Genomic DNA, 21793 nt, shown 5'->3' on the forward strand with positions numbered 1-21793 from the left:
ATCCAAAAATGGATTGCGACAGTCTCCATCATCTCCATTGTGTCTGTCAATGGAAATCAAACCACACTCAAGTGTCATCCAAGTACAGTCTGAATTTTTCCACAGTCTCATTGATTTGCATGGCTGAGCGTGCTCTGAATATCAGATCAAACTCAGGCATACTGCGATTTTTTCCCCTGACCGGCTCTGTCCGAGGCAAAAATCGGCTATGTGCAAGGCCCTACAGAATAACATTGGCCAGGGTGAAATGCAATGTTTTGTTGGACCGCACTCGGACCGATAATACAGTCATCTGCACGAGCCCTAGCAGTGAAAAATAAAAATAAAATAGTGTATCTTTGGGTACCGTTTCTGCCTTTGATTCCTAACTACAACATATTATTTTTGCCAATCAAATAACCACTTGCGGGGCTGATTAGCTTTTCTACCATGGGACATGACTCAGATATTACGACTGTGTCTCTGCCTTTTAATGGGAACACATGGTAAAGTACAGAACAGAAGGAAAACATACGGGTAAGGCTAAATGGCTGGGATAAACAGTGTTTAGCTTCTGACAGAATTTGCTGCCAAAATCAGCAGTTTTCATATAATTTATTAAAAGTCTATTTATTTTATCATTTTGTCGGAACACACATTACATTTTTTTTTTCTTGTAATAATAATATGGTGTTTTGGGGAACCTCACATAAAGCAGGTCCTTTTCTGCTGATCAACACAAATGAGCACCTGTCACTCAGTAAAATGAACGCAGCTCGGGAGGTACCGGATCATGCCATTTGACCACGAATAATTATGCTCCATCTGTGATGCAGTATTTGTAACTTTCACAAATTTATGTAAAGAATTCCAGCTGGTGCAATCAAAAGGAAACAGTATGTGCTCATTTGGCAAAGCAATTTTCACATTGACTTCTAATATGAATCCAGGAATCTATATTATATTATAAGGTTGAAGGACATGGCACGGTGCAGCAGAAAATGACAAGTATAAGAGCTATTGTAATGGTGCTTATGTCTTTTTTCTTATTTACAGTATTTTCCATTTTAGTTACATAGACTGGCAGAGCTATTGCATTGTTCAGATCATATTTACACATAAATGCAATCATCATCCACAGAACTATTGCATTGCTGCTCAAATCATATTTACACACAAATACAATCATCATCCATGAATAAATGAATACATATAAAACATGCAAATTGCCTCTTCAGAGAGGAAGAGGACTTGAATGCTATAGCGCAACCTGTTGGAAGCAGCGATCCTACAAGTCAATATTAACCCTTTAACCCCTTTCTGCCATTAGACGTACTATTGCGTCCATGTGGGGTGGGCTTTACTTCCCAAGGACGCAATAGTACGTCATATGCGATCGGCAGCGCTCACGGGGGGAGCGCCGCCGATCGCGGCCGGGTGTCAGCTGTTTATCGCAGCTGACATCCGGCACTATGTGCCAGGAGCGGTCACGGACCGCCCCCGGCACATTAACCCCCGGCACACCGCGATCAAAGATGATCGCGATGTGCCGGCGGTACAGGGAAGCACCGCGCAGGGAGGGGGCTCCCTGCGGGCTTCCCTGAGCCCCCCGCAGCAACGCGATGTGATCGCGTTGCTGCGAGGGTCTCACCTCCCTCCCTGCTCCCTCCAGCCCCGGATCCAAGATGGCCGCGGATCCGGGTCCTGCAGGGAGGGAGGTGGCTTCACAGAGCCTGCTCAGAGCAGGCACTGTGAAGGCTGCAGCGCTGCATGTCAGATCAGTGATCTGACAGAGTGCTGTGCAAACTGTCAGATCACTGATCTGTGATGTCCCCCCCTGGGACAAAGTAAAAAAGTAAAAAATAAAATTTCAAATGTGTAAAAAAAATAAAAAAAAATATTCCAAAATAATGAAAAAAAAAAAAAAATATTATTCCCATAAATACATTTCTTTATCTAAATAAAAAAAAAAAACAATAAAAGTACACATATTTAGTATCGCCGCGTCCGTAACGGCCCGACCTATAAAACTGGCCCACTAGTTAACCCCTTCAGTAAACACCGTAAGAAAAAAAAAAAAAAAACGAGGCAAAAAACAACGCTTTATTATCATACCGCCGAACAAAAAGTGGAATAACACGCGATCAAAAAGACAGATATAACTAACCATGGTACCGCTGAAAACGTCATCTTGTCCCGCAAAAAATGAGCCACCATACAGCATCATCAGCAAAAAAATAAAAAAGTTATAGTCCTGAGAATAAAGTGATGCAAAAATCATTATTTTTTCTATAAAATAGTTTTTATCGTATAAAAGCGCCAAAACATAAAAAAATGATATAAATGAGGTATCGCTGTAATCGTACTGACCCGAAGAATAAAACTGCTTCATCAATTTTACCAAACGCGGAACGGTATAAACGCCTCCCCCAAAAGAAATTCATGAATAGCTGGTTTTTGGTCATTCTGCCTCACAAAAATCGGAATAAAAAGCGATCAAAAAATGTCACGTGCCCGAAAATGTTACCAATAAAAACATCAACTCGTCCCGCAAAAAACAAGACCTCACATGACTCTGTGGACCAAAATATAGAAAAATTATAGCTCTCAAAATGTGGTAACGCAAAAAATATTTTTTGCAATAAAAAGCGTCTTTCAGTGTGTGACGGCTGCCAATCATAAAAATCCGCTAAAAAACCCGCTATAAAAGTAAATCAAACCCCCCTTCATCACCCCCTTAGTTAGGGAAAAAATTAAAAAATGTATTTATTTCCATTTTCCCATTAGGGCTAGGGTTAGGGCTAGGGCTAGGGCTAGGGCTAGGGTTAGGGCTAGGGTTAGGGCTAGGGTTAGGTTTAGGGCTAGGGTTAGGGCTAGGGTTAGGGTTAGGGCTAGGGTTAGGGTTAGAGCTAGGGTTAGGGTTAGGGCTAGGGTTAGGGCTAGGGTTAGGGCTAGGGCTAGGGTTAGGGTTAGGGTTAGGGCTAGGGTTAGGGCTAGGGTTAGGATTAGGGTTAGGGCTAGGGTTAGGGCTAGGGCTACAGTTTGGGTTGGGGCTAAAGTTACAGTTAGGGTTTAGATTACATTTACGGTTGGGAATAGGGTTGGGATTAGGGTTAGGGGTGTGTCAGGGTTAGAGGTGTGGTTAGGGTTACTGTTGGGATTAGGGTTAGGGATGTGTTTGGATTAGGGTTTCAGTTATAATTGGGGGGTTTCCACTGTTTAGGCACATCAGGGGCTCTCCAAACGCGACATGGCGTCCGATCTCAATTCCAGCCAATTCTGCGTTGAAAAAGTAAAACAGTGTTTCTTCCCTTCCGAGCTCTCCCGTGTGCCCAAACAGGGGTTTACCCCAACATATGGGGTATCAGCGTACTCAGGACAAATAGGACAACAACTTTTGGGGTCCAATTTCTCCTGTTACCCTTGGGAAAATACAAAACTCGGGGCTAAAACATATTTTTTGTGGGAAAAAAAAAGATTTTTTATTTTCACGGCTCTGCGTTATAAACTGTAGTGAAACACTTGGGGGTTCAAAGTTCTCACAACACATCTAGATTAGTTCCCTGGGGGGTCTAGTTTCCAATATGGGGTCACTTGTGGGGGGTTTCTACTGTTTAGGTACATTAGGGGTTCTGCAAACGCAATGTGACGTCTGCAGACCATTCCATCTAAGTCTGCATTCCAAATGGCGCTCCTTCCCTTCCGAGCTCTGCCATGCGCTCAAACGGTGGTTTCCCCCAACATACGGGGTATCAGCGTACTCAGGACAAATTGGACAACAACTTTTGGGGTCGAATTTCTCCTCTTACCCTCGGGAAAATACAAAACTGGGGGCTAAAAAATAATTTTGGGGGGAAAGATTTTTTTTTTTAATTTTCACGGCTCTGCGTTACAAACTGTAGTGAAACACTTGGGGGTTCAAAGCTATCACAACACATCTAGATGAGTTCCTTAGGGGGTCTAGTTTCCAAAATGGTGTCACTTGTGGGAGGTTTCTACTGTTTAGGTACATTAGGGGCTCTGCAAATGCAATGTGACACCTGCAGACCATTCCATCTAAGTCCTCATTCCAAATGGAGCTCCTTCCCTTCCGAGCCCTCCCATGCGCCCAAACAGTGGTTCCCCCCCACATATGGGGTATCAGCGCACTCAGGACAAATTGGACAACAAATTGTGGGGTCGAATTTCTCCTGTTACCCTCGGGAAAATACAAAACTGGGGGCTAAAAAATAATTTTTGTGGGAAAAAATTTTTGTTTTATTTTTACGGCTCTTCATTATAAACTTCTGTGAAGCACTTGGTGGGTCAAAGCACTCAGCACACATCTAGATAAGTTCCTAAGGGGGTCTACTTTCCAAAATGGTGTCACTTGTGGGGGGTTTCTACTGTTTAGGTACATTAGGGGCTCTGCAAACGCAATGTGACACCTGCAGACCATTCCATCTAAGTCTGCATTCAAATGGCACTCCTTCCCTTCTGAGCCCTCCCATGTGCCCAAACAGTGGTTCCCCCCACATATGGTGTATCATCGCACTCAGGACAAATTGGGCAACAAATTTTGGGGTCCAATTTCTCCTGTTACCCTCAGGAAAATACAAAACTGGGGGCTAAAAAAATAATTTTTGTGGGAAAAAAATTTTGTTTTATTTTTACGGCTCTGCATTATAAACTTCTGTGAAGCACTTGGTGGGTCAAAGTGCTCACCCCACCTCTAGATAAGTTCCTTAGGGGGTCTACTTTCCAAAATGGTGTCATTTGTGGGGGGTTTCAATGTTTAGGCACATCAGTGGCTCTTCAAACGCAACATGGCGTCCCATCTCAATTCCTGTCAATTTTGCTTTGAAAAGTCAAACGGCGCTCCTTCCCTTCCGAGCTCTCCCATCCACCCAAACAGTGGTTTACCCCCACATATGGGGTATCAGCGTACTCAGGACAAATTGTACAACAACTTTTGGGGTCCAATTTCTTCTCTTACCCTTGGGAAAATAAAAAATTGGGGGCAAAAAGATAATTTTTGTGAAAAAATATGATTTTTTATTTTTACGGTTCTACATTATAAACTTCTGTGAAGCACTTGGTGGGTCAAAGTGCTCACCACACCTCTAGATAAGTTCCTTAGGGGGTCTACTTTCCAAAATGGTGTCACTTGTGGGGGGTTTCAATGTTTAGGCACATCAGTGGCTCTTCAAACGCAACATGAGGTCCCATCTCAATTCCTGTCAATTTTGCATTGAAAAGTCAAACGGCGCTCCTTCCCTTCCGAGCTCTCCCATCCACCCAAACAGTGGTTTACCCCCACATATGGGCTATCAGCGTACTCAGGACAAATTGTACAACAACTTTTGGGGTCCAATTTCTTCTCTTACCCTTGGGAAAATAAAAAATTGGGGGCGAAAAGATAATTTTTGTGAAAAAATATGATTTTTTATTTTTACGGTTGTACATTATAAACTTCTGTGAAGCACTTGTTGGGTCAAAGTGCTCACCACACCTCTAGATAAGTTCCTTAGGGGGTCTACTTTCCAAAATGGTGTCACTTGTGGGGGGTTTCAATGTTTAGCCACATCAGGGGCTCTCCAAACGAAACATGGCGTCCCATCTCAATTCCAGTCAATTTTGCATTGAAAGTCAAATGGCACTCCTTCGCTTCCGAGCTCTGCCATGCGCCCAAACAGTGGTTTACCCCCACATGTGGGGTATTGGCATACTCAGGACAAATTGTACAACAATGTTTGGGGTCCATTTTCTCCTGTTACCCTTGGTAAAATAAAACAAATTGGAGCTGAATTAAATTTTTTGTGAAAAAAAGTTAAATGTTCATTTTTATTTAAACATTCAAAAAATTCCTGTGAAGCACCAGAAGGGTTAATAAACTTCTTGAATATGGTTTCGAGCACCTTGAGGGGTGTAGTTTTTAGAATGGTGTCACACTTGGGTATTTTCTATCATATAGACCCCTCAAAATGACTTCAAATGAGATGTGGTCCCTAAAATAAAATGGTGTTGTAGAAATGAGAAATTGCTGGTCAACTTTTAACCCTTATAACTCCCTAACAAAAAAAAATTTTGTTTCCAAAATTGTGCTGATGTAAAGTAGACATGTGGGAAATGTTATTTATTAAGTATTTTGTGTGACAGATCTCTGTGATTTAATTGCATAAAAATTCAAAGTTGGAAAATTGCGAAATTTTCATAATTTTCGCCAAATTTCCGTTTTTTTCACAAATAAACGCAGGTACTATCAAATAATTTTTACCATTGTCATGAAGTACAATATGTCACGAGAAAACAATGTCAGAATCACCAGGATCCATTGAAGCGTTCCAGAGTTATAACCTCATAAAGGGACAGTGGTCAGAATTGTAAAAATTGGCCCGGTCATTAACGTGCAAACCACCCTTGGGGGTAAAGGGGTTAACGAGCTTTGCAATATGACTTAGGCTAAAAGCCAAATCAGAATCTCAATTTGCAGACGCGGTGTTTCTGGGTATTGCCCCTCATCAGTGCAAAGTATGAGAACTGATTTGGCTAGGTGAGAGGCAATTTGCATATTAAGTTTCCGAGAGGAGCATTGCATGGTGAATAAGCCTCCTTATATTGGCATGCCAGAGCTGGCATGTCACTCTCCACAAAAAAAAGGTTATTCCTTAGACTACATATAAAACAGTAATATAAAGGCAATAGCAACGTGAAAGGCTATAAATTATAATTAAAGTCTGAGTTAAATTTAGTGTAGTTAAACTATGCCTACACAAAATAAAGTGCATACAGTCATTGCAAAAAGTGAAGAAGAAACAGGAAAAGATTAATTATTGCATTTGCACCTATTTTTGGTCTATTTTGTTCTCGTTCTAGACTGTTCTTCTGTTAAGGTTTGCCTATTTTAAAGTCTATTTTTTACGTGTTCGTGTGTTCATTTCTCCATTTGCCACTGAGGATGTGGTTTTTGTAATCAGAATATTTGCAGTAAAACTGTAAATTTGAACGCATGGGTAATCCAGGCCTCCATCCAAATATTGCATACATTTTAACTGACCTTTGCATACATTTTCTAAATCTATGTGCGCAATTTTAATGCATTTTTTGTTAAGAATGGCAAAGAATAGCACAAAATAAACAAAGAAAAAAAATGCAAATGATGAGTCAAGTCCATAGTATATGAAATGGATAGGATTAAAGACACCCTTCTTGTCTGCTGCTAATTTCTTCCATTTATCCATTGCAATTCTGTCCAGCTCTTGAATGCTTGCTATGTTCCTTTGACCAAAATTAAAATTTAGTTCTCGCTGTCGAGATCAGAATTAATTTGTGGTCAGTTTACAACAGCCAATTTGTTTCATTCTTAACTATTTTATTATTTAATTTACTTGTTTATAGCACCATTTATTCCACAGTGCTTTACAGACATCATCATGACTGTCTACATTGGGGATCACAATCTAAACTGTCAGTATGTTTTGGCGTGTGTGAGGAAAGCAGAGAACCCTGAGGAAACCCACACAAGCACAGGGAGAACATACAAACTCATTGCAGATGTCCCTGGTGGGATTTGAACCCAGGATCTCAATGCTAATCGCTGAGCTTCTTCATTATTCTGCTATAGGAACCATTCTGTTTGCCTAAGATCTAGTTTTCTTATAATACTCTGATAGCCCTGTGCTGTCCTGTCTGTATCCTCTTTTTTGTCTCCTCACCTGCCAAGGAGATGTGGTATGATCAGACCATGTCCCTGTACGGTCAGACACAGCCAGGGCATGTACAAGTGCTTCTCACTAAATTAGAATATCATCAAAAAGTTAAAGTATTTCAATTCTTCAATACAAAAAGTGAAACTCATATATTATATAGAGTCATTGCAGAGTGATCTATTTCAAGTGTTTATTTCTGTTAATGTTGATGATTATGACTTACAGCCAATGAAAACCCAAAAGTCATTCTCAGTAAATTAGAATACTTTATAACACCAGCTTTAAAAATGATTTTAAAATCCGAAATGCTGGCCTACTGAATTATATGTTCAGTAAATGCACTCAATACTTGGTCGGGCTCTTTTTGCTTCAATTACTGCATAAATGCAGCGTGGCATGGAGGCTAATAGACTGTGGCACTGCTGAGGTGTTATGGAAGCCCAGGTTGCTTTGATAGCAGCCTTCCGCTCAGCTACATTGTTGGGTCTGGTGTCTACCAACTTCCTCTTGACAATACCCAATAGATTCCCTACGGGGTTAAAGTCTGGCGAGTTTGCTGGCCAATCAAGCACAGCGATACTGTTGCTTTTAAACCAGGTATTGGTACTTTTGCCAGTGTGGACAGGTGCTAGTCCAGGTGGAGAATGAAATTCAAATCTCCACAAAGCTTGTCAGCAGACCAAGACTGTCCGTGGAAAAAATTACAGCATTGCAGAGTTAAATCCGATTATCGGATCACACTCTGCTATGCAAGTCAAACAGTAAACTGTACTAGAATGACACAATAAAGGGACCTAAAACATAACATTTAATATACTAGTTAAAAATTACATAACCCAATACACACAGACAAACATGTATAATACCAACAGTAGTTTCCACCCAGGATAGAAAGTATTGATGGCTTGGTATTCCATCATACAAGACTGCTACCTGACCTTCATATCCCTTGATGAGTTCCTTTTCCCGGAATGTAACGCGTAGGGAGGTGGTCCTGAATAAGAAATGGTCTATGGAGTGTTATACCGAATTTCTGAATCTCCTAAATGACTGAGTGGTGGAGTGCATCCCTTGTATGGCTTCTTCAGGAACGGGTGAGATTGTTCCATACTTTATGGTGCATTTTTTGTGTTAGTGACTTTTGCAGATGCAGTGAAAATTGATGATACTGTTTTGATGTCACATTTCTGAGCAAAAGCACACAGGTACAAATAGCAGCATTATTATATACAGTACCCTCCTTCAGCCGTTTTTTTGGAGCTTTGGGTAAGGACATGCTAGCCGGAGAAGCAGTTGTAAATTTGAGTATTTTTCTGCTTTAAGTACCGTTTCTCTGTGATTTCCTTGGATAACTGTTTGACCAACTGTTGGTATTATACATGTTTGTCTGTGTGTATTGGGTTATGTCATTTTTAACTAGTATATTAAATGTTATGTTTTAGGTCCCTTTATTGTGCTATTTACATTCATATTTTGGGTACCCTTGGCTTTTATAAAATTGTGGTTGGTTTCAACCTTTTGCTGTTTTCTATTGTACTAGAATGACACCTAAGTGCGTTCTGAATATCACGAACTGGCGCAATAGAGAAGATGGACAAATTTTTGTTTCTATCTCCTCCTCATCCAAGATATTTGGATCTCACTCTGATCAAACTCTCTTTAGAATTTGATCAGTGTGTGATTAACATAAACGGCTTGATTTTCTTGAATGAGAGAATTTACGCTGATGTGACCCTAGCCTTACAGTGAGCTAGTGAACTTTCAAATCTTTCTTGGTGTCTCAAGTCTGCTTATCCCAGTGTATGTCTACTCGGACTCTCCCTCCCTCTATCAGAGTCATGCATCTCCCCACTTCCACAGGTCCTTGTTCTGCCAATTTATCTGTTCCTCTGCGACACCTCTCTATTACATTACAGAGATACTCAGCTGCAAAAAGTGTTGCCATGAGTCCAAGCTTGGCACCAGCTGCAGCAACCTCTGCACACTATGCTCTTATTTCAGGGGTGTCTTTTTCCCAACCTACCTTATGTAATTAGTACAATTACAGTATGACCTTAACAAGGGAGAAAAGATTTCTGCAATACTAAAGTTTTCTATATTCTATGAAATATTATTGGTTGTTGCATTGTAATTAGTCTCTGAATTTTGCTCAGCAGGTGATCAGATTGGAAAAAATGATGCACAGTGAGGCCTACAACCTCGGGTGTATGGTAGATTTTTTTTCAGTGAATGAATATTTTTGTTCCCTTTAAGTATTCTGTTTATCCCTGGAAGAGAGCAAAGCAGTTTAAATCTGGTAAATATGGATTTGTATATCCCTAAGGATATAATTATCTAAACAAATGCTACAAAAGAACAAAGATAAATTAATCTTCGCAACATTTCCATGTACAACACTATGTTTATCCTAAGGCAAAGCCCCTGGTGGTTTACAAGTGTTGTATAAAAATAAGTGCTACAATGTACAATGCAGTATATGGAATATTTAAGCCAATCTAATATATAAAGCTGAATGTGTGTGTGTGTGTGTGTGTATGTCCGGGATTGGCATCTGCACCGTCACAGCTACAGCCACAAAATTTTGCACAGTCACACATCTGGACCCCGAGAGCGTCATAGGCTATGTTGTGAGGCAAAATTTTAACCCCGCGCGTTCCAATTCACCAAACAATTTTGCCCCTATCTACATAATGGGGAAAAAGTGAAAGGAAAAGTGTTGGAGGCGTCGCAGCTACAGCCACAAAATTTTGCACAGTCACACGTCTGGACCCCGAGAGCATCATAGGCTATGTTGTGAGGTGAAATTTTAACCTCGCGCTTTCCAATTCACCAAACAATTTTGCCCCTATCTACATAATAGGGAAAAAGTGAAAGGAAAAGTGTTGGAGGCAAATTGACAGCTGCCTGATGTGAACAAGGGGGACTTAAAGAGTGAGAGCGATAGCGCCAAAGAGTATATACCTGTTATGACCTGGTGGTTAGGACAATAATGGACCTGATGATCAAGAGCACCCGGAAAGATCTGATAGCTACAAAAACACGGGACAAGCTCTGGGAAGTGGAAACTCTGCTGACCGTAATCCCCAATCCTATCACACACACTAGAAATAGCCATGGATTGCTCCTAACGCTCCCTATGCAACTCATCACAGCCTCAGAACTAGCTAGCCCTAAGAAAGGAAAATAAAGCCTACCTTGCCTCAGAGAAATTCCCCAAAGGAAAAGGCAGCCCCCCACATATAACGACTGTGAGTTAAGATGAAATCACAAACATAGAGATGAAATAGATTTAGCAAAGAGAGGCCCGACTTTACTGGACAGACAGAGGATAGAAAAGGTCACTTTGCGGTCAGCACAAAAACCTACAAAAAGCCAGGCAGAGAGTGCAGGGAAAAAACCTTCCGCACCGACTCACGGTGCGGAGGCGCCCCTCTGCGTCCCAGAGCTTCCAGCAAGCAAGGCAATATTCACAATAGCAAGCTGGACAGAAAAAATAGCAAACAGGAAAATAGCAAAGAGGAACTTAGCTTCTGCTGGAGTAAACAGGTAACAGAACGATCCAGGAGCGAACTAGACCAATAGTACAACATTGACAGCTGGCATGGGGCAAAGATCTAAGTGGAGTTAAATAGAGCAGCCCACTAACGACTTAGCCTTGTCACCTGTGGAAGGAAACTCAGAAACACCCACAGCCACCAGAGGAAGTCCATGGACAGAACCAGCCGAAGTACCATTCACGACCACAGGAGGGAGCCCGACAACAGAATTCACAACATATACCGTACAGTTGCTAAGGTGGGGCCCCGACATGGGATACTCACCACACACGGGGATATGAACACACACAAAATGCGCCACACACTACCTCGTGTTGAGTCGTGCATCATATTTATAGGTTATATGATATGCCTTTATAGTGGAAGTGTCAGTGGCACAAGCTGCACAATATAGAAATATAATGGGAAATTGAAGCAGATGTCTGATAGTGAAAAGCATGCACTGGCAGCACCAGTAGCAGCAATGTACAGATGACATGATGGACAAGGAAAAGCTTCAGTCATAGGTAAATAACAGTCAGCAGTGATCCATGTCTGATTCATTTTGACAAATGTAAGGTTTTCCTTGTTTGTGGAGAATAACGCTTGTCCACTTGGATGTGACAAAGCCACCAGCCCTACTAAATACCCTCTATAACAATGTCAGAGCCAAAGCATGACAGTACACCCATAGCAAACTCGAAAATATATTGCAACTGGTCCAGTTTCCATTGGAATGGCGGCTCAGAATATCTGCCAGAGAAAAAATACACATTCCTTCCCTTCTAAACATTCTGCTGTATATAACATGGACTGTATATTAAAAGAGAAAATTTTGCAGCTGCCTGTGCTGATCATACACAGTCACTCAACTCCTGCTCATCGTGTTGTCTACTGTCACTAGACAGCCAGTCTAACACACATCTGTTACATATTCATTGTGTTCTTTTTTTCTTTACTGAACTTCTGCTGAGTCACAGATTAATAAACCTGAAACTGCTCCCAAAAACATTGGTAATTTTTTGCCAACTATTGAAAAAACTATTGCTTCTTCACTATCAGCAATCTCTCTATTGTTCCCCAAAAGAGTTATTTTTCAAACAGCTTGTTAAAAATCCACTGCTTCATTATTTTCCACGCAACAAACCTATGGAGATAATTTTTGGACCACACATTGTGAAAAAGCCATGGTTTGTTCTGCATGTTTATAACCACTGGCACAACAAGCATCTACCCCCAAAAAGTCCCATTTGTGGACTATTTTTCATTTTAAATGGGGCATAAAACAGTATGGTGTATTATTAAACAGGATTTTAGATACCACCATTTACCATTAATTTTATCATAGCCATACGAGGTCACTTTGACATTACTAAGGCTATGTTTGCAGTAAAGTGCTAAAAGAATGTTGGATAGAATCCTAGGAGACTTCTGAGTGCTACATAAGTCTTTTGTGAGCAATCAAACAGACAAGGTGGCAACGCGGAGGAGGGGCGAAGCTAGGGTCCCTATAAAATAGCCTCAGGCCACCACCGTCATGCGGATTTGTCCTATCCATCTGGTGGACAGAGAGAAGAGTAACAAGAGTGAGGACCCTATGGGAGCTAATGCACGTAGGGACCTACTACGTTACTGTGCGCAAGGGGAAGGCTACTGATTTCCACCTGGATAGGGGGACTCTGGAGTTGCCATCAGACCGGCCAGACTCTGCCTACCCTGTCATCCGGCACCCTGGACTGTGGATGCTGAAGCCTTCAGTAAAGGTAAAGAGACTGCACCCATTGTGTCCTCGTTATTCACCGCCCTTGCACCATCCACCATCAACATCTACTCTTCTGGGAAGCCCTGGGAATATACTTCACCTGTGGGAAGGTATACCCTCTAGCTGCCATTCCATCACCCCAGCAGACCCCTAAGCAGCGTCGGTCACCCTGACCAAATACCACAGGTGGCGTCACGAACACTACCATTATATACAAACTAGTTCCCCCTATTTGTTTGGGCGCCCCTCATAGGGCCACGGTCCGGGTCGGGCCATTGTGACATCCCAGCTGAGGGAACCAAAGGACCCGGTACCGAGTACCCCATTGCCCTTACATGGGGGCGTGGCAACAAATCTTGGCATCACGAACAGGATCCACTTAAGCCTGAGAATTCGGGTCATGTGTGCCTTAGAACTGTGCCAGAATTGTGTTTGAACTGTTTCTGCTGAAAGAACTGTGTATTGCCATTTACCGCCAAAAATTCCCGCCAAAATTGCCGCCATTACAGCATCATGAAGAGCGCTGAATAAGAAGGAGGGCATGCCATGGGAGGAGACCGCGAAAGCGGCGCCAAAAGTAGCGACCGCCCTCTCCAACTACGGCTGCAGGATGACGAGCGCAGGAATGCAGGAGCTCAAACCCCAGAAAATGGAGGAGCAGCTTGTGTGTGCCGCCGCAGATCTAGAAGCTAAGATGACCAGCGGGTGCCTGAATGACGACGAACTGACCCAGGGCCACCCTAGCCCACCGGAGGCGAACCAGAGCTTGCCGCTACTGGAGGTATCGAATCTCCCACCCCCGGACGCAGAGCCGGCAACGGTGAAGAAATGGAAGTCAGAGCTGTGCAAGAAGATCGCACAGGGAGAACCGTGGTCAGAGACGCAGCAGACTCCAGTGTCCTCGTCAGCGGAGGATCGACATCGGTGGAATCACATCAGACACAGCTACCAAAAATGACCCTGCCCCACTGACCGATCCTGCTCCGGTGACCGCTCCCCATCCCGACTTTGACCAGCCGCTCGCTGCCGAGATCATCATAGCACCCCTCAACACAATGGAAGGGATACTGCCTCCGCTTCCGACGTCTATGGGTGAACCGCTTGACGTGAGCCCTGAGGGGGTGATCTTTAAATGGGACGCTCCAAAGATCCGACCAGACGGGTCCAGACAGGAGGGCTCCTATATCATAGTGCTCACCTGGGAGCAATACAAACAATGCCTAGTTTTGCAATGGAAGGAGCGGAATAAACCGAATGCTCAAAGTGACAAATCGACCGCTAGAGCTCGAAGAGACGACAGTCCCCCGGTGAGCCACGGTATAGTGGTGACCTAATATCTCCAAAGGGGGGAAGGGCTTGATTCAGGAATCCAGGATAGTGCCAAAAGTTCGGGTTGACAGATACGAAGTGGAGTCGCATCTTGGAAGGGGGCATCCAGACCGAGACTTGCACCCCGGGGACCCGGTGACTTACACCCGTCATTGGGGAAATAAAGGTTGGTACGCCCCAAATGTTAACAGGTGCACGCCATTGACAGCACCACCTAGTGTTAAAGGAACGATCCCGATTGCTACAACTGCTGAACCACCGAGGGTCCTGCAGATTAACATCACCCCTATTGTATATCCAGCTACCACAGTGGTGATTACGGAACTAACGCCCACTATGGCCCGTGCTTCACCTGAGCCCGAGCGGAACCTTGTGGGTGCTCAGGCTCCCATCGGGAGTCCCTCATGTGGCACCTGGTAGCCGCCAGTATCCGGCTGGGCTACCTCGACCTTTACTACTACCAGAACTCGAGTAAACCTCGAAGCCCTGAAAAACTGTAAATAGTTAACTGTTTCTTTCTTTGCTGCTTTAAACCCGTTCAGGGTTAACATTTAAAGGGATTCCTTAGTTTACCCGGGATCCCTATTTTGTTCAAGTTTTGCACAAGTTCATCATGTTTTTAAAGGAACATTGGAATCATGGACGATGAATGGTTCCCGAACTGTCCTCTGTAAATAGTTTGCACCTTCTTAAGGGTGCTCTCTACTGGTTTTACAAGCAAGAAGACTTTGCAAAGAAACTGTTCCTGATGACGACGTGAAAGTTTCTATGGTGTTAAAGCTTCTTACTGACTTGTTGATTGTTTGCACTACCTCAGAAAAGACTAGTTTCTCTCTTAAAGGGAATGTTTGGTTGTTGCACCTTAATAATGTTTACGTAGCTGATAATATGTATCTGGATAGTGATAGAATGTTAATGATGTACTTTAAATAAAAGTGAGGTTTTAGAAAGAAAAATTCAGTAGGCCGATGGGGTAGACATACACTCCTGCATATGAAGAAGAAGAATAAAGAAAATGTTGAATTGCACATTAAGGGTTAATAATAGTATACCCTTAGAGGGTAATTGCACTTAGTAGATAGAATACCTGTATGGGTAATTGTATGCCATAGTAAGTTAGTAATTGTTATTTTTCCACTTTTGCCTTAAAGGGTAATACGCACAATGTGAATATGTTTTTGTTTGCAACGTTCAAGTGTTCTCACCTCCCATAAAGGGAAGCACTGTTAATTTATTTGTTTAAAGCATTCCAAAAATGTTGCATGTCTTTTGCTAACCCGGGAGTGCTGGATTTAACAGGGGGGGGAAGGGGGTAGTGCAGCACCCCAGAGTCCTGGTCGTTGCAGCAATGTCGTTCTTCCACCAGGGGGAGCGATGTTACGTCTGATGGCACCAAAGGAGTTCACCCTGCCAGGAATCACAGCCACACACACACTTCACACGTCGGCCACCAGGGGGAGCAAAAGGTTCTATGTATTAGGCCACTCCTCACACTTGGGTAAAACGAGGGGGTTGGTAAGGAAGTGGGGGAGTCGGAGTTGGAAGGAGAAGCTGACTGGAGGGAGAAGGAGATAGTCAGGAGGAGAGGAGTGGAGCAGACTGGGCTCGGCCCAGGAAAGGGAAAGAAGGATACGGAGCTGCGCCTGCAACCCATGCGGCAGCCTCCTAAGAAAGGACAAGAAAGGAAGTGTGCCGTAGTGAGTGAGCACAGAAGTCGTAGCAACAAGAGTAAAACATCAGTGGGAGACCAGATAGAAGCAGGCTGCCTCCAACTGAGCGCAGATCCGGTAGCCGGAACACCGAGGGAGTAATAGACTCTACGCTTTACTTCAGAGACCGGCAGGACAGTCGATTCCAAGTTGGCTGTCCGACCCAAGAACCTAAGCAGACAAGGTGGCAACGTGGAGGAGGGGCGACGCTAGGGTCCCTATAAAATAGCCTCAGGCCACCACCATCATAAGGGTTTGTCCTATCCATCTGGGGACAGAGAGAAGAGTAACAAGAGTGAGGACCCTATGGGAGCTAATGCACGTAGGGACTTACTACGTTACTGTGCGCAAGAGGAAGGCTACTGATGTTAGGGCTAGCGGAACGCACCAAATAATAAGACTGATAGTGTACGGTGCGTTCGTAGCCCGGGGTCCACCGTGCAGAGATGGAACCTGCTGCTGAGTAATGACGGACTATATGGCGGTACTCATAAGTATACTCGCGTGGGTTAAACTTCACCCAACGTGAAGGAAGCGATCCTGTTGCGTCACAGGATCGTGGTACCGCACATAGAAGGCGAGCAAGCAGTCAGCGAACTTAACCCCAACTAGGATTGAAGTCCGATTAGACCACTTGCTGACACTACACCGCAACAGGGTGTGTTAGGCAACTCTTATAATTAGAGCACCGAAGTGCGAACTGTGCCGTGCTGGCAGGCACCACTAAGCACCCAGACGTGGGTCAGGAAGCGCACTACTGGCGCGTGGCGCCGCACTGGCGGTCACAGCAATAGACGCTGATACGTGTGTGACACGTTGAGTGATTTGTCGGGCGCTAGATAGCAGCCATACTCCATACGCGAACAGTCATACAATAGGGTAGGGGTAGTTAATGAACGACTTGCACTCACAACAAACACACGTATTCAATTGTACACTAGCGCATGGCCGTGCAGTCATGCGCAGTTTATATAATTGCAGGACAGGAAGTGGCCACAGAAACTTTGCCCTTCCAGGGCCTGCCAAGAGGACCAATGGAATGCGCTGCAGAGCCAGAGCACATGACCCTCGATCTCCAACGGGAGATCTTGCTCTGGGAATGCTCAGTGTGCGCAAACAAGGACTTAGTCCCAGGGAAGTCCGCTCGCCGCTGACCAGCACTGACTTTAATGGCAGGAGCTGAAGAAGCAGCAGTAACTCTCTGTACAGAGTGAGAGCGAGCAAGACACTGGGAGCGATGTCCCTGCTGAGCAGACTCCACTGCGGCTGGAGGAGAATGGGAGACCGCAGCGGAGACGGATCGAGATTCCCCCTGTGCAGCAGAGGAAACTCGACTCCTAACATTACCCCCCCTCCTAGGGCCCCCCCTCCTTGGGCCTCGCTACGCTCGAAGGCAGCAATGAGCTGTGGGGCCCGAATGTTTTCAGCAGGCTCCCAAGACCTGTCCTCTGGACCATAACCCTTCCAATCCACCAAATAAAACTTTTTGCCGCGTACCACCTTGCACCCCAAAATAGCGTTCACCTCGTAATCGTCCGTAGACGAGCCCGATGTCCCGGCAGATGACTCGGAAAACCGGGACATGTATACGGGTTTCAAGAGGGACACATGAAAGGTGTCGGTGATACCCAAGCGTGGAGGAAGAGCCAGGCGGTAGACCACAGGATTAACCTGTTCGAGAACCTTGAAGGGACCCAAATAGCGAGGAGCAAACTTAGTGGACTCAACTCGCAGCCTGATGTTACGGGCAGAGAGCCACACCAAGTCGCCAGGGGCAAAAGTCGGAGCGGGGCGCCGATGAACATCGGCGGAGGACCTCATTCTCTCCTTGGAGGCCCGAATGGCATCCTGCGTGTGATCCCAAATGTCCCGTGCCTCCACAGCCCAGTCTGCCACCCTGGGATCAGCGGAAGACAGGCATGGGCACAGGAACACGCGGATGCTGGCCGTAATTTAAGAGGAATGGAGTCTGACCAGTAGAGTCGGCTACGGCATTGTTAAGTGCAAACTCTGCCCACGGTAGCAAGGATGCCCAGTCATCCTGTCTGGCAGAAACAAAATGTCGCAGATATGTGACCAAGGTCTGGTTGGCCCTTTCTACCAACCCATTCGTCTCGGGATGATATGCCGAAGAGAGATTTAACTCAATACTGAGTAGACGACATAGCTCCCTCCAGAATCGAGACGCAAACTGGGGACCCCGGTCACTAACAATTTTGTCTGGCATACCGTGTAAGCGAAAGATATGCTTGATAAACAAAACAGCCAACGCCCGTGCAGATGGTAGCCGTGGAAGAGGCACCAAATGCACCATTTTGGAAAAATGATCGGTGATCACCCAGATAATGGTGCAATTACGAGACTTGGGTAAGCCAACCACAAAGTCCATCCCGACTATCTCCCAGGGCCTGTCAGCCACGGGCAGAGGATAAAGCAACCCAGCTGGCCGTTGCCGAGGAGTCTTGTTCCTGGCGCAAGAGACACACGCCCGAACGTACTCCGCGACATCACGAGCCAAATGCGGCCACCAGTATGTCCTCGCCAGTAACTCTGATGTCCTTTTAGTACCAAAATGTCCACCCACCCTGGACGAGTGCGCCCAAGAGAGAACCTCCGGTCGCAAACTAGATGGAACAAAAGTCTTGCCCGGGGGCACAGACTCCAGCGAAACCAGGGCCACGGTTCTCAAATTCTCGGTGGGGACAATAAGCCGAGGCTCCTCCTCCTCCTCCGCAGATGACACAACGGAGCGAGAGAGAGCGTCGGCCCGAATGTTCTTCTCCCCAGAAAGGAAATGGAGGGTGAAATGAAATCGGGAGAAGAACAAGGACCATCTGGCCTGGCGAGAATTCAACCGCTGAGCTGTCTGCAGATACACCAAATTTTTGTGATCTGTGAAGACTTGGAAGGGAAAACGTGCTCCCTCCAAGAGATGTCTCCACTCCGAGAAAGCCAACTTCATGGCTAGCAACTCCCTGTCCCCGATGGAATAATTCCTCTCTGCTGGTGCGAAGGTCTTGGAGAAAAAGAAGCAAGGATGCTTCCGACCTTGAGCATCCTTTTGGAAGAGGACTGCTCCAGCACCAACAGAAGAGGCATCCACCTACATGATAAATGGCTTATCAACATCGGGACGATGTAGAATGGGAGCGCTAGCGAAGTGTGACTTTATAGAGATAAAGGCCTTGGAGACCTCGTCAGACCACAATTTGGGATTCGCCCCCTTCTTGGTGAGGGCAACCAAGGGAGCTACCAAAGTTGAGAAATGCGGGATGAACTGGCGATAATAATTGATGAACCCCATAAAGCGCTGCACCGCTTTAAGAGAATGGGGTTCCTGCCAGTCCATCACAGCCTGTAGTTTGGCAGGATCCATAGCCAATCCCTGGGCTGAGATGATGTAGCCTAGGAAAGGTAAGGACTCCTGCTCAAACATACACTTCTCCAACTTGGCATAGAGGGAGTTTGCCCGTAGGAGGTCGAAGACTTTGCAAACATCTCTCCGGTGGGAGTCAATATCTGGAGAGTAGATGAGAATATCATCCAGATAGACTACGACCGAGGTGGAAAGCATATCCCGGAAGATATCGTTCACAAAGTCTTGGAAAACGGCTGGGGCATTACAGAGCCCAAAGGGCATCACCAGATATTCATAGTGCCCATCCCTGGTGTTAAAAGCCGTCTTCCATTCGTCCCCCTCACGGATGCGAATCAGGTTGTAAGCACCCCGCAGATCTAATTTAGTAAATACCCTTGCTCCCCGAAGCCTATCGAACAGTTCAGATATCAAAGGCAAAGGGTATTTATTCTTAACGGTGATGGTGTTAAGACCCCTGTAGTCAATGCATGGGCGCAATTCCCCACTCTTCTTCTGCACGAAGAAGAACCCTGCCCCAGCAGGTGACACTGACTTCCTGATGAACCCTCTTGCCAGATTTTCCTGGATGTACTGTGACATTGCCTCCGTCTCCGGGAGAGATAGCGGATAGACTCGACCCCGGGGAGGCTCAGCACCAGGCAAGAGGTCAATAGGACAGTCATAGGGGCGATGGGGCGGAAGGGTCTCCGCCGCATTTTTGGAGAATACGTCTGCATACGACCAATACTGCTTGGGGAGAGAGGAAAGATCTGCGGGTACCTCGGTTGTAGCTACCTGAATGCACTCCCTCTGACACCTACCCCCACAAGATTCACCCCATCCCAGAATTCTGCCTGAGGACCACTCGATATGAGGAGAGTGGTACCGTAGCCAAGGTATTCCCAACAGGACTTCATCAATTCCTTCTGGAATGACGAGCAGAGAAATAATCTCCTGATGAGATGGCGACATGGACAGAGTAAAAGGGATGGTCTGGTGAGTTATCTGTGAGGGCAGAGTCAACCCATTCACCACTCGTACCGTTACAGGTTGAGCTAGCATAACCAGAGGTATTGCGTGGCATTGGGCGAAGGCAGAAGACATAAAATTGCCCTCCGCCCCAGAATCCACGCAGAGCTCTACCGAGTGGGAGAATGAGCCTATAGTAATTGTCCCCTTAAAGGACAATTTGAGGCAAACGTCGCCGTGTCTAGTGTACCTCCACCTACGACCACTAGACGCTGACGTTTCCTCGACCGCTGAGGACATCTGGTGGCTAAATGTCCAGACTGCTGGCAAACATGACAGACCCTGAGTGCACAAGCGGTCCGGGACTTAGGTCCCGCTTGTGACACTTCCCTGGCCTCATGTGACTCAGGAACCAGGACCGGAGATTCCAGAGGTTTGGCGAAAGTAGGAGCCAGCCGAAACCTCTGCCTACACTGGGCTCGCTCTAACCTCCGCTCGTTAAAACGGAGGTCAATTTGAGTGGAGACTGTTATTAACTCCTCCAGTGTGGCAGGAATCTCCCTAGTGGCCAGAGCGTCCTTTACATGGTCAGCCAAGCCCCTCCAAAATATGGGGATAAGAGCTTTATCCGACCATTCCAGCTCAGATGCTAAAGTGCGGAATTGGACGGCAAAATGACTGACCAAGGACTCACCCTGAGTTAATGCCAGCAGTTGGAGCACAGTGTCATGGGTGACTTGAGGTCCTAAAAAGACCTGTTTTAAAGTGCTCAAAAACAGAGGAGCACTCTGCACCACATGATCGCCACGCTCCCACAGCGGCGTAGCCCATTCCAATGCCCTGTCCGAGAATAGAGACACAATAAATCCCACCTTAGCCCGCTCTGTGGGGAAACGTGCAGCCAGAAGCTCGAGATGAATAGAGCACTGACTCACGAATCCCCTACAAAATTTGCTATTACCAGAAAATTTTTCTGGCAGCGGGAGGCGAGAAAATGTCGGAACAGGGGTGGCAATGGACAAAGTTGCTGCAGCCACGCTGGCAGCCTGTACAGCGACTGCGGTAACATCCACAGGTGAGGTTGCGCACTCGAGAGCCGCCAACCTACCCTCCAGCTGCTGTATATACCGCAGGGATTGCTGTTTGTCCGTCATCACTAGCCAGACCCTGGCGCTAGTGTAATGTTAGGGCTAGCGGAACGCACCAAATAATAAGACTGATAGTGTACGGTGCGTTCGTAGCCCGGGGTCCACCGTGCAGAGATGGAACCTGCTGCTGAGTAATGACGGACTATATGGCGGTACTCATAAGTATACTCGCGTGGGTTAAACTTCACCCAACGTGAATGACGCGATCCTGTTGCGTCACAGGATCGCGGTACCGCACATAGAAGGCGAGCAAGCAGTCAGCGAACTTAACCCCAACTAGGATTGAAGTCCGATTAGACCACTTGCTGACACTAC

This window comes from Ranitomeya imitator, chromosome 7, assembly GCF_032444005.1.
Source record: "Ranitomeya imitator isolate aRanImi1 chromosome 7, aRanImi1.pri, whole genome shotgun sequence".
Taxonomy (NCBI): Eukaryota; Metazoa; Chordata; class Amphibia; order Anura; family Dendrobatidae; genus Ranitomeya; species Ranitomeya imitator.